Below are 12,703 nucleotides of genomic sequence, written 5' to 3'. Positions count from 1 at the left end.
CGTTGAATACCATGTGTATGCTGTACATACGACTAATAAAACTTGAAACAAACAAACTGCACTATCAATAGGAGTCTACAATCTAACCATATTCAACCTGCAGATTGTGTGCTTCACAGAGTGGAGTCGGAAGTTAGCAACGAAACGCACCCTGGACTGAAGAGGTAGAAAAATAGGACAAATGTGGTGGACCCTCTGTTACACTGTAAATTATACATTTCTCAAGGTAGGACTATCGCAAAAAATATAATCAATGGCACATTCGAGAGAATACAACCTCCCGCGTTATGCCATCGGCCAGTATTGAAATCTGACATGTATGATAGACATTTTCACGACCTAAAAGTAATCTTCCTATTAACATCCAGTGTAGTGAGAGCGGCTTCATCACAATGCTACGTCACTGTCACGAGAATTTTCAATCCCAATGATAATAACTAACAATCAATAAGCTTTGACCAATCTCCAAGGTTTGTAAGACACTGAGTTAATAATAATTAGTCAAAGACTCAGCTTATGCAAAAGGTTCGTACAGTTTATTCAGAGAACGTTCTGAAGTCCATAATACAGAGACATTCATTTTATAACTTGCTTCTTCCTTACGCACATACATACACACAAACAGTAGGTGGGATGTATCCCTTCCCAGAGTTCTACCACTTTTTATCACTACCCAGCACTGTCCGTTCCATTCCCCTGAGATTAGAGGAACCTTGAGAAGTACTCCCTGTCCTATCATAAGTTTCTCCGAGTTTCTATCCAGGTCGAGCCAAACACAGTCTCTATTGTTCTCGGTATTTTCTTAGGCACACACATACACACATACATTTCTCTTCCTCACAGGTCTCTACTAAACCTTATGGGACTTACGTTTAGTACTTTAATTATTCATTATACATGCTACATAAACTAATAATCACTAATAGTTAGGTTTCAGGGTGGAATTATTTAATCATTACATTTAAACAGATAAATCCCTTATCAGTCACACCGGCTGTATTTCTGACTGTGTGAACGTGAAGAGTTCAGATACACATGAAAACATGAAATTACCCTGGGAATCAATAGAACATCGCTCAGAGATGCCCAAAAACTGTATAACATTCAAAATGGTGGAGTCTTTCCTTTTAAGGGCTTCAACTAACTTTTTGTTACGCTGCAATTTTCACTGTTCTCTTTCCGCTGTTGTCTCCTCTGTTTCCTTAGTAATCATCTTTCTTTTTTCCTTAATTTTCATTTTTCATTTTGAGAGGTATATTGGCTCTGCTGAGTTTGATTGTTATCACCTTCAGCAGGGTTGGTTATAACCGGTTTTCAATGGAAATGGAAAGAGAGCCTGTGACGCGACTTCCCCTTTTGGACGTTAACAAGGCGACACCCCATCTTAACTCCTCCTCTATATGTACTGTATTGGTTCAACTTGTGAGACCTCACCCATAACAAGGTTTATACATTATGGCATTGGTGACAAATGTATTTTGCAAAGCATCTTCACTGTTAACAAAGTAAACAGAGAAGACCGTCCTAATTTTTTGGAACAAGGTTTTTTGTTGTGATGACATGAAACCTAAGCTTAGTTGACAGTGTATTGACATGAAACCTCATGATGAATTCCAGTCCAATATAAAGTACATCTGCAACATTTCTCAATTCCCGTTGACTCAGTTATTAGTTAGGCTACATGTCTCTGGCTGCCTCGACACAGAACAATCCCTTGTTAGTGTCTCTCATAGTGACGGTGAGTTGCATGCAAGCATATAGATGCACGCACACCGACATACAGACACACCTATAATCTCTGAGTTTAAAACTATTTACTGTGTCATCAGCTAGCTGTAATTCGGGATGTTGTCAAACAGACCAACTCTCACAGTATTGCTGAGGGATAAGAGAGTAGTGTCACTGGTAAAAATACTCTGGTGGCTCCTCATAACACGGTGCCAGGTATGAATCTCACATCAAGGAGCTCAGTGTGACAGCTAGTTAGCTTTCAGTTTATCGAAGGGAAATGTAATCTAATTGAGCTTCATAGGTCTAATGAGCCTCTTCCTTCTATTGTGAAGTCACTTTAGAGATGTTTTGTCAGAAACGGTTTTTCAGAGAAAGTTGCATTCAAAAGTTATTTCAGAGAAATGGCTAAATCAACAGGAGAGGAGAGGGAGAGAGGTTTTAGGCTTGATTAAATACATTATATTCACACGAAAGAAAACGTGAAAGACAAAACAGAGCAGATAAAAGCAAGGTAAAAAAACGATGTGCAGGTTATGCTATAATTATATGAAAACCACACCAAAACAAAACACCCCTACTCAATTCAACGTTTTTTCTTTATTTTTACTATTTTCTACATTGTAAAATAATATTGAAGACATCAAAACTATGAAATAACACATCTCAAATTATGTAGTAACCAAAAAAGTGTTAAACAAATCAACATATATTTTATATTTGAGATTCTTCAAAGTAGCCACCCTTTGCCTTGATGACAGCTTTGCACACTCTTGGCATTCTCTCAGCCAGCTTCATGAGGTAGTCACCTGGAATGCATTTCAATTAACAGCTGTGCCTTGTTAAAAGTTCACTTGTGGAATTTCTTTCCTTAATGCATTTCAGCCAATCAGTTGTGTTATGACAAGGTAGGGGTGGTATACAGAAGACAGCCCTATTTGGTAAAAGACCAAGTCCATGTTGTCATGACGTGGCCCTCTTTGGACATAGCAAGCACCAACTCTCTCTCTCTCTCTCACCACCTCTCTCTTCCCCTTACACTCAGGCTCTGTTATCTCAGGTCGTAAATTCCTGGAGGAGACTCTCTCCCTCATGCAGTATAGAGAGAGAAAGGTTCACAGTAGTACAAAGGAACTTCTTCTACCTCACAGAACTTGAGAACTGAACAATATCCATGTTTTGGAGAATGTGTAACCGGTCAGTGGAGAATCCAGCTACGACCAGTCCATTTTGTTTAATGTTTGTGACCTCATTGAGAGACAATACAGCCACATTACCATAACTGTGTTTATACAAGAGTCTCCGTTATGAGATTTGCATCTAATTATTGTATAAAATTAATGAGTAAAGATGAAACTATTTGTGAAATTATGTAATGTGATTTTAAACTGTTTAATGAAAGAGAATCCAATTCCCTTTAAAGTTTCACTAAGTCATTGGCCCGCCCCATGAGCACAGACATCGATCTGGCATCATGGGACAGCCTTTTTATTGTTCTGAATAAAACCCCCACCTGGAGAAGCCCACTTCAGACCATGCATACCTCGATTACCGAGAGGGCTAAGGTTTGAGTACAGACCATGCGTACCTCGATTACCGAGAGGGCTAAGGTCTGAGTAGAGACCATGCATTCCTTGGTCATCTGAGGGAGCTAAGGTTGTAACAATTGTTGAACCACGTGGAGCATTGGCTACACTGGTGGAAATGGTTATACTCTGAGACTATCGATACCGACAGAATAAGAGCAAATCTTCTATACTAATTAGATGTCTGCAGCTAGAATTTATGTCGACCTGGAATGCGAAGACCGACAACCGCCGAAACATCTATTCTTCAAGAACATTTCTGAATGGGACTCTGAAGTATGCATTCTAACCACGAAAGACTCCAGGGACACAAAAAGAAGTTCAGATGAACTTTTCAACAGAAAGACTGACGATTCCACCAGAGATCACGACAACACACTGAGCGTAAATATATATATTGATTGCAATTATTCCCGAATGAGTGAGCGTTCATGTGCAAAGGATTAGCATTTCAATTAATATAATTATCAACTGTGTAGTGTCTTTTGTCTTTCGCGCCCTTCTCAGTCCCTTTGTCTACCAAGCCGTCATACCGGTTTAGACCACTAGGGCACATCCCCTATCATTTCCTTGTAACCATATCTGCTTTGTTTGTTTGTTATGCATTTCTGTGATTATTTAGTTAGTTAGTAAATAAATGATTAAGACAATTGATGTATGGATGATTCATAGCAAAGACTGGGTTCGTGCAGATAACCAACAATTTACGACGTTTGGAATGAGACTAATGAAGGAATGAGGTAAAGAATAATTCATTAATTAGAAGACTAATTGATCAGATATTAAAATATCTGAAAAGTTATATTAGGAAAATTATAACTTTGTAATCTGAAGATTTTCCTTGTTGCCCCGACTTCATAGTTAATTACATTTACATGATTAGTTTAATCACGTAATAATAATTACAGAGAATTGATTTGATAAAATAACAGTCTTCACTTTAATGATGCCAAAGACACAACATATATGGCGCCCCGTGTGAGGCATCTAAGATAAAACTAGGCCGCACATTTGGGTCAATTTGATAACATATATGATGACCCGTGCGAGGAATCCTTGATAGAATTGGACTTTGCTGTTGAATTCTATATATCAATTGTGCAAACAGAATTGTACAAACAGACTGCCAAGTTGAGAAATCTCCGGTCGTGTGTCGATAGCAATGAGTTGTAAATTCCAGATGTAGTCCGTTAGGCCAAACGGTACGATTTCTGTCAGTCAATATTAATTCATAGAGCCAGTAAGGTTAGGAATTAGAGGATAGATCTGTTCGGTGCTCGAGCCGAAGTATTCTGTCCACCTACCGCACTAAGCCAGTGTGGATAGGCCACAGGCGTATCTGTAGTTGTGTACCGGGTCGCTCCGGTCAACATAACGCTAGCAAAGTATGCCGAATGGGTTAATGTGAGACGTCACTAGTAAACCCCCCCTTTCCATGGTGAAAGGGACCCTGTTTTGTGCTTGGAAGTGAGATTCCTGTACAAAGTAGGATTAGCTTGCACGAGATGCTAAGCTAACAAAGGGAAACAGTAGTTTCTTTTTCCTGTGTCACGGTGTAATTCCTCCGCCTTGCGCGACGGAAGTCCCGCCCTTTGTACTTCCGTTTGATTTCAGATTTCTGCAATCACTGGTGGTGAAGAGTCGCCAGTACATCTCTTGGAAAAAGAAGTATGTGACACCCAAACATGGATCACATTAAGATATCCAGCCAATCGCAATTGACTGGATATCGATGTCTCATTCAATGTAACTAACAAGTGAAATTGCCAGATTTACTTTTCAAGTGGATCTTTTAAATAATATCCAAATTGATTGGGTTTCTACAATGAGACAAGTTAAACTTTTTCCACATGAACCTAGATGAAGCAACGCTCTCAGGTTAATTTAAAGTTTACTTCCCAGATAGCCTATACAGGTTTGATTTATCATTAAAATAGATTAATCAGTAAAATCTGCTTTTGGAAAGCACATTCAGTAAACCCCTGACGGAAATCGCATGTGGCTTTGGCCTTAGGGAGAAGTATACCATAGTGTTGAATGTGCCCTAACATTTAAACTACTGGTTACTTTTATGATAATCCAAACAATCCCAATTGCTTGAATGTCATCGTCTCATTCAATTTAACCACTTAAATTGTCGAACATGCCTTTCTAGGCTCTTCCTATTAAATGAGACATTTTAAACTTTGCAATAATAACCTAGATGAACCAACCTCTCAGGGTAATTTAAAGTTTAATTCCCAGATAGCCTATACAGATTTGATTTATTATTAAAATAGATCAGTAAAATCTGCTTTTGCAAAGCACATTCAGTAAACCCCAGTACTGACGGGGGAATCCCACGTGGCTTTGGCCTTAGGGAGCAGGGAACCTAGTGGTGAATGTACCCTAACATTTAAACTACTGGTTACTTTTATGATAATCCAGACAATCTCAATTGCTTGGATATCATTGTTTCATTCAATTGAATTAGTTAAATTGTCGAACATACCTTTCTAGGTTCTTCCAATTAAATGAGACATTTTAAACTTTGCAATAGCAACCTAGATGAACCAACTTCCCAGGTTAAGTAAAGTTTAATTCCCAGATAACCTATCCAGGGATGATTAATCATTATCATTGATTAATTCAATATGCTTTTGCAAATTCATTCACGTCCAACTCACACAGTACTGGTACAGTACTGATGGTTCATTAATGTCTTTAAATAGATTCAAATCATCTTTGCAGCTTCCAACATATTCCAAAACCAAACTTTGGAAAAATAGGAAAAACATTTTTCCTTTCAAATGTTCTAATAATGTGCAAGCTATCAGAGGGGTAGTCCCCACTCGCCCGCTAATTAGTGAACCTCCACCCATAAATGGATTGATCTCTGACCTCAGCAGCGATACCAACCCTAATTATGACATTAGCGGAAAAACAGCAGACAACAACGCTCTCCAAAATCAACCATCGGGCGCAGGCCTCGTAAAGGTTCTCTCCAGTCTAGCCTTGATGTCCTGCCATCCGAGATTGGCAGGTAACGGTAGACATAAAGGGACAGGTGGAGAGAACCGGGAAACCAATGACAAATGCTGAAAAGGGAAATATTCTGCTAGCTATGGAACTGCGGTTGAAAACTGAACAATTATATGTAATTGCAAAAACGTATGACAATGAACAAGCACAAACTCTTCAACAAAATCATCTTCTACAGGAACAAAATCGGCTTCTACAGGAACAACTCGATTTAGCCAAAACTAAATACGATGATGTCCACGCCAAACTAGATAAATCTCAAGAGTTATCTACAAACAAGCGCGCTCAACTTGATAACATGCATGCAGTTTTGTTGAACGTTACTCAAAGTAACACGGTTCTACTCAAAGTAACACGGTTCTACTCAAAATGCTGCAGACCAAAGATGATCAGTTAATGAACACAATGACAAAGTTGGATGACAAATCAGCAGAACTCATTGAAGTCGCTGATCAAATGAATGATGAGAGAACTCAGGTGATGGAGATGGAAATATTGATTTCTAAGCAAGCGGAGGAAATCTCATCACTGAATCACTCGCTCCATACTCAAGACCTCTATCTGCAAACCATGACAGATAAGTGTGAGACTGAAAGGAGCAAGTGCGACACTTACGTGTCCAAAATCAGTACTCTAAGTGCTCAAGTGGACTCTGCAATGCAGCAGAATACCACCCTTAGGTACCATCTGGAAGAAGTCCAGAATGGTCACGCTCTACAGCGTGACTACCTATCCAAGCAACCGGAGCCCTGTACTCACAGGAGTAAAGATGATAGGTTTCAGACTTTGCCTCCCTCATGTGTCCCTCAGTCTTCTCCTCTTGGCCATTCGGCACTGAGTAATATGGCGCCACTTGGCCAACAACAACAATGCTTGGCTTCTCCTCTTGGCCTTTCGGCCCCAATTTCCCCACAGGAGGAAGCCAACCCTCTCCGCCCGCTTGGCGTGGAATACCTTGACAAACTCGTCAAGAATTTCCCCACCTTTGACCCTGTTCCAGATCAGCCAAACGATACTGAGACGTTCCTAGCTGACATAAAGGACGCGTTGGATGGCTACCCGAACGCTACGGGTTCTGACAGGGTTTACCTGTTGAAGCAAACCATCGAATAGACACGTGACGAGGTTCATTTGTCTACAACAGCAACATGTGCTAAATGACTATGCTAAACTTGCCAAAGCTTTGAAATTAGAATTCAGTGGTTCTGCGACTCGCAAACACGATAGCTCACTGGCTAACACCATAAAACAAGCTCGGAACGAACACCCACAAGCTTACTATCATAGGCTTCATTCAGCTTACTTTGGCCTACTCACTGAAACAGGAATGGAAGAGCTGTTACCATTCAAACAAATGTTTCTGTCGAACATGTATCCCACCTTCATTACCTTCTTGGGCCCTGCAGCCCACGTTGACTTGCCTATCTTTCAACTCAGAGAGCTTGCAAGCACAGCTTTTGAGGCATCAAAAGTTCACAACGCTAAGAGCCCTGACTACTCGGTTTTGAACTTTGACCAGTTAGAGGGTGCATTATCAGGTATTGGAGCATTGAGAGAGGACACACAACAACGGTTTCTACCACAAAAACCACGATTCCAATAACGTCCGCGGTCGAAATAACTGTAAAGTACGTCACCATCAAAATGACTACCGCTACAATATACCTGTTCGCTACGTTCCTGCACCCAACCCACAGAAAGTGTCAGAGCACAAGGGTAACAAAGGGTTGAAGGATGATCAAAATGTAGACCAATGTTCTCCCGAAGTTCCACTACGTGAAGAACTAAAGAGAGAACAATTTGAGAAAAGGGTAAAAGATAAGTCACAAGGACTAGACGGGGAATTACCGGACACCAGGTCCGCAGGAATTAACACCCATAGCAAGGATGTTAACCTGTTGAGGTGGAGGGGGCAGTATTTTCACGGCCGTATGAAAAAACGTACCGAAATTAAAATGGTTACTACTCTGACCCAGAAATATGGCAGGCAAAAACCTGAGAAAAATCCAACCAGGAAGTGGAAAGTCTGAGAATTGTAGTTCTTCTTTTGATTCTCTATCGAAACTACAGTTTCTGTGGGGTCACGTTGCACTTCCTAAGGCTTCTATTGGCTGTCAACAGCCTTCAGAAAGTTATTTCAGCATTCTCCTGTCGCTGGGCAGATAATAGGAGATCAGTCACTAAGTGGACTGCCTGCGGACAAAGGGATTGGATATGCGCGGTCATGCGAGCGCGCCGTTCCTTCTTTTTCTTCTTGAATGAATATGCTATTGTCCGGTTGGAATATTATCGCAATTTTACGTAAAAAATACCATAAAGATTGATTTTAAACAACGTTTGACATGCTTCTAAGTACGGTAATGGAACATTTTAACTTTTTGTCTCTGGTACCGCGCTCGCGCGTTATTCCTTTGGATAGTGCTCTGAACGCATGAACAAAACGGAGGTATTTGGACATAAATATGGGTTATTTCGAACAAAAACAACATTTCTTGTGGAAGTAGCAGTCCTGGGAGTGCATTCTGACGAAGATCAGCAAAGGTAAGAGAATATTTATAATACTAATTCTGAGTTTAGGTGACCCCGAACTTGGCGGGTGTCTGTATAGCTTGCTGTGATGGCGAGCTATGTACTCAGAATATTGAAAAATGTGCTTACTCCGTAAAGCTATTTTAAAATCTGACACAGCGGTTGCATCCAGGAGTAGTCTATCTATAATTCTTTAAATAATTGTTATATATTTTGTCAACGTTTATGATGAGTATTTTTGTAAATTGATGTGCACATTCACCGGTGGTTTTGGTGGGAATACATTTTCTGAACATCACGTGCCAATGTAAAATGCTGTTTTTGGATATAAAAATGAAATTTATCGAACAAAACATACATGTATTGTGTAACATAATGTTCTAGGAGTGTCATCTGATGAAGATCGTCAAAGGTTAGTGCTTCATTTAGCTGTGTTTTTGGTTTTTGTGACACATGTCCTTGCTTGGAAAATGGCTGTGTGATTATTTTTGTCTATGTACTCTCCTAACATAATCTAATGTTATGCTTTCGCTGTAAAGCCTTTTTGAAATCGGACAATGTGGTTACATCAAGGAGAAGTGTATCTTTAAAATGGTGTAAAATAGTTGTATGTTTGAGAAAGTTGAATTATGACATTTTGTTGTTTTGAATTTGCCGCCCTGATATTTCACTGGCTGTGTCCCGCAGGTGGGACGCTAGCGTCCCATGTAGCCCATAGAAGTTAAAGTTCAAATTTGTCCCGCTCTCATTCGAGACCCTATCAAGGGCCCGCTTGATCAAGAAACAAGCCCATGGGCTTTGTCTATAAACTCTGATACTAAGGTTGCGAGGAAAAAGGTCAATCGCTTCGTTAAAGCCAAGCCCACTCAAAATCTGAAAAGTCGATCTGCTTCCACCTTGAACAGAAATGGCACATCACGTCATTGCGAACGACCACTCCACTTTGTGGGGAATATGTCCACTAAACACGAATCTAATTGCCCATACCTGGAAACAGTCCTGGAGGACTGCTTAACATGTCATGCGCTAATTGATTCGGGTGCGACAATATCACTCATCTCTCAAACATTGTTCAATGAACTCAGAAGGGCTTTGAAGCCAACTAAACGTTGGTTAAAAGTGGAACGATGCGACACTACACTTCGAGGAGTCACTCAGACTACCTCGCCTCTCACATGGATAGTCATGCTGAAACTACACTTCACAGGACGTATCGCTCATTCACCCTGTGTATGTTACCAGCCTCGAAACTGTACCCCTGCTACTTGGAGCAGACTTGATGGATCGGTTACTCCCATTGATGGATTGGAAAACCAACCAGGTATGGTCACAGGCCACAGTGCCTTCTCCACTGACCACACTGACTTCCCCTAACGCTTGCTGCAACGCTGTCATTCACGAGGGGTATTTGTCGAAAGCACCCCTTGGGAAAAAGACGTTTAGAAACCTCTTGGTGCAGAATCCGATCCAAGGAGATATTACGATATCTCAACACATTCCATCAGCCAACCTGATTGACCATGGTTTTCATGATTTCGAGCCAGCTGTCTCTGTGAATAAGCAACTTCCCTCCTCCTTGCAGTCGTGCAATACGGTAGTTGAGATGAACTTCTCTTGCCCTTCGGACACTTCCACAAGCACTGCGGCCGTCTCTGCAAGAAAAACATTGATGCACAGAGTACACTCTTCTTCCGATGATACACCTTCCGCTTTGTGGGGGACTGTCACCCTTTACAATGACACCAATGGCGTTAGTCCAGCAACTGACCCGATGACTCCCACTGGTGAAACACTTTGCGATATCACAGACCGATATCCTCGTCTCAGTTCGCAGGTACTGAAGAGGTTGCCACACGTGGACGGGTGGTGACTGACAGGCCTCGACAGCCACTGAGCGTATTGAAGCACAAACACCAGGAGATTTGATTGAAAGGTTACAGCCATTCTCATAACGACGCAGACGCTGACAACTCGTACATAGGCCCCGACCTTTTCGTTTGCGCCTCGGACACCAACACCACCTGCTGGTGGGGGGGTTCCGAGACACAAAGGGGAGGAATAGTAGCCCAGACCCATGATGAGCCTCATTGAGGCCGGTGGGGGGGTTGAGACTACGGACAACACCGTACGAGGCTGCCAGTACATAAATCAAATCTAGTTGTAAACTCCCCTATGAGAACAGTGAGGAGCAGACAGGCCCCTAGACGGGGATTATCTTAGAACACATCTAAGATAGTACTGAGGTGTACCACACTGGTCGTAAAGGAAGTCCAGTGGACTTGTCCACCTCCAAAACAAATGGCAACAATAATCATTCCTTGCCATGTGTAGGTTCAACTGCAATACAACTAGTAAAATGCTCTAATCATGTGTTCCGGTAGTATAATATTTCAGAATAAATCGGTAGGATAACTGGTCCCCTTGAGTACCAGTACCAATGCCAGCAACAGTCAGTCCAGCTACAATCAGTAAGAAGGTTAGAGACCTAACCAATCAAATTACCCTTGACAACAGCGACATAGTAGTTAGGAGTCACTCAGAGTTCAACACCGGAAGGGAATCTCCAGTGCACTCTTCCAATGGTTAACACACATACCATTAATAAATAGAATCCTCCATTCAGGAGGAAAGTTATTAGAAGTCATGAACCATGGTCACACCAGGTACGACTGGTCCAGTACTTAAAGAGTACTTCCATTCTGAGGTTAGCTCCTCCGTGGATAACATAGCCATTAAATAGACTACTTCATACCTATTGCCACTACAATAGTGGAAGACACAGTGACTTGGAGTAAAATCACTACAGACTCCCTCGACACAAATTCTGACTGACCTCCAGGCATTGACCTGAAAATTACCTGACTACGTCAGGCTCATTCTGAACTAGTTGTAATCTGCCAGGGTACTTGGTTTTCTTCCCTTGACATGCGCACTTGTGTAAGCATAAACACACATGCACAACGAAACATCCAATTAGGATTTATGCTAGGATCACTTAAGGGTCCGAGCAAAATACCAGCCTTAGTAAAGTTACAGTGCTCACCAGTTTTCTTCCCAGAAGTCCATAGGTCATCCCTGTAGACTGCCCAAAACTAATGCCTTACAGCTGTAGACTTATCATATAGTTATCAACTAAGCAACACACCAAGTAGGAAAACACTAGATATGGCATTAGAGACAATGCCATGATAGTCATTTTGCCAGGACATTGGACGTATATAGAATACAGTCCAATTAGATGATTTTTGTGTGAGAACTATATTTTGTATATCTTTTGTTTATGCTTTCATTCCTTTTCGGTTCAGTTCCTTTGACACTTAGGAAGTGATAGAGCCATGAACAAAGCCCCATACAACCATCACTTAGTGCCACAACGCCACTCATTGGGGAATGACTGTAATTATATATATTTCGTGAGAGTGTGTGTGTTGTTAACATCTGCCTAAGTTACTGCCCAGATCTTCCAGTCTGGATGACCAGACGACAGGTCCGGATTGGCGATCCCAAATCCGGACACCCACTGCCCATCCTTGTGGCGGCCTGCCCCGCTGTCAGAGAACCTACCAAGGTAAACCACAAGAGGGGGACCGCAACGGCGATCTCCAACCGGACATCAACTGCCCATCCTTGTGGTGGATTGCTCCATTTTCAGAGAGCCTACCAAGTTCAACCACCAGAGGGGGACTGCAGCGATGATCTACAAACAGGACATCACGTGGTCATTATTTTTATGTTGATTTGTAACTTGCAGGAACTTGCAGATCCAAACCACCAGGGGGGGACTGTCATGACGTGGCCCTCTTTGGATATAGCAAGCACCAACTCTCTCTCTCTCGCCA

Source organism: Salmo salar, chromosome 24 (genome assembly GCF_965601325.2).
Source record: "Salmo salar chromosome 24, fSalSal1, whole genome shotgun sequence".
NCBI classification, from domain to species: Eukaryota; Metazoa; Chordata; class Actinopteri; order Salmoniformes; family Salmonidae; genus Salmo; species Salmo salar.
The sequence above is the reverse complement of the archived record's forward strand: the minus strand, read 5'-3'. Positions refer to the sequence as shown.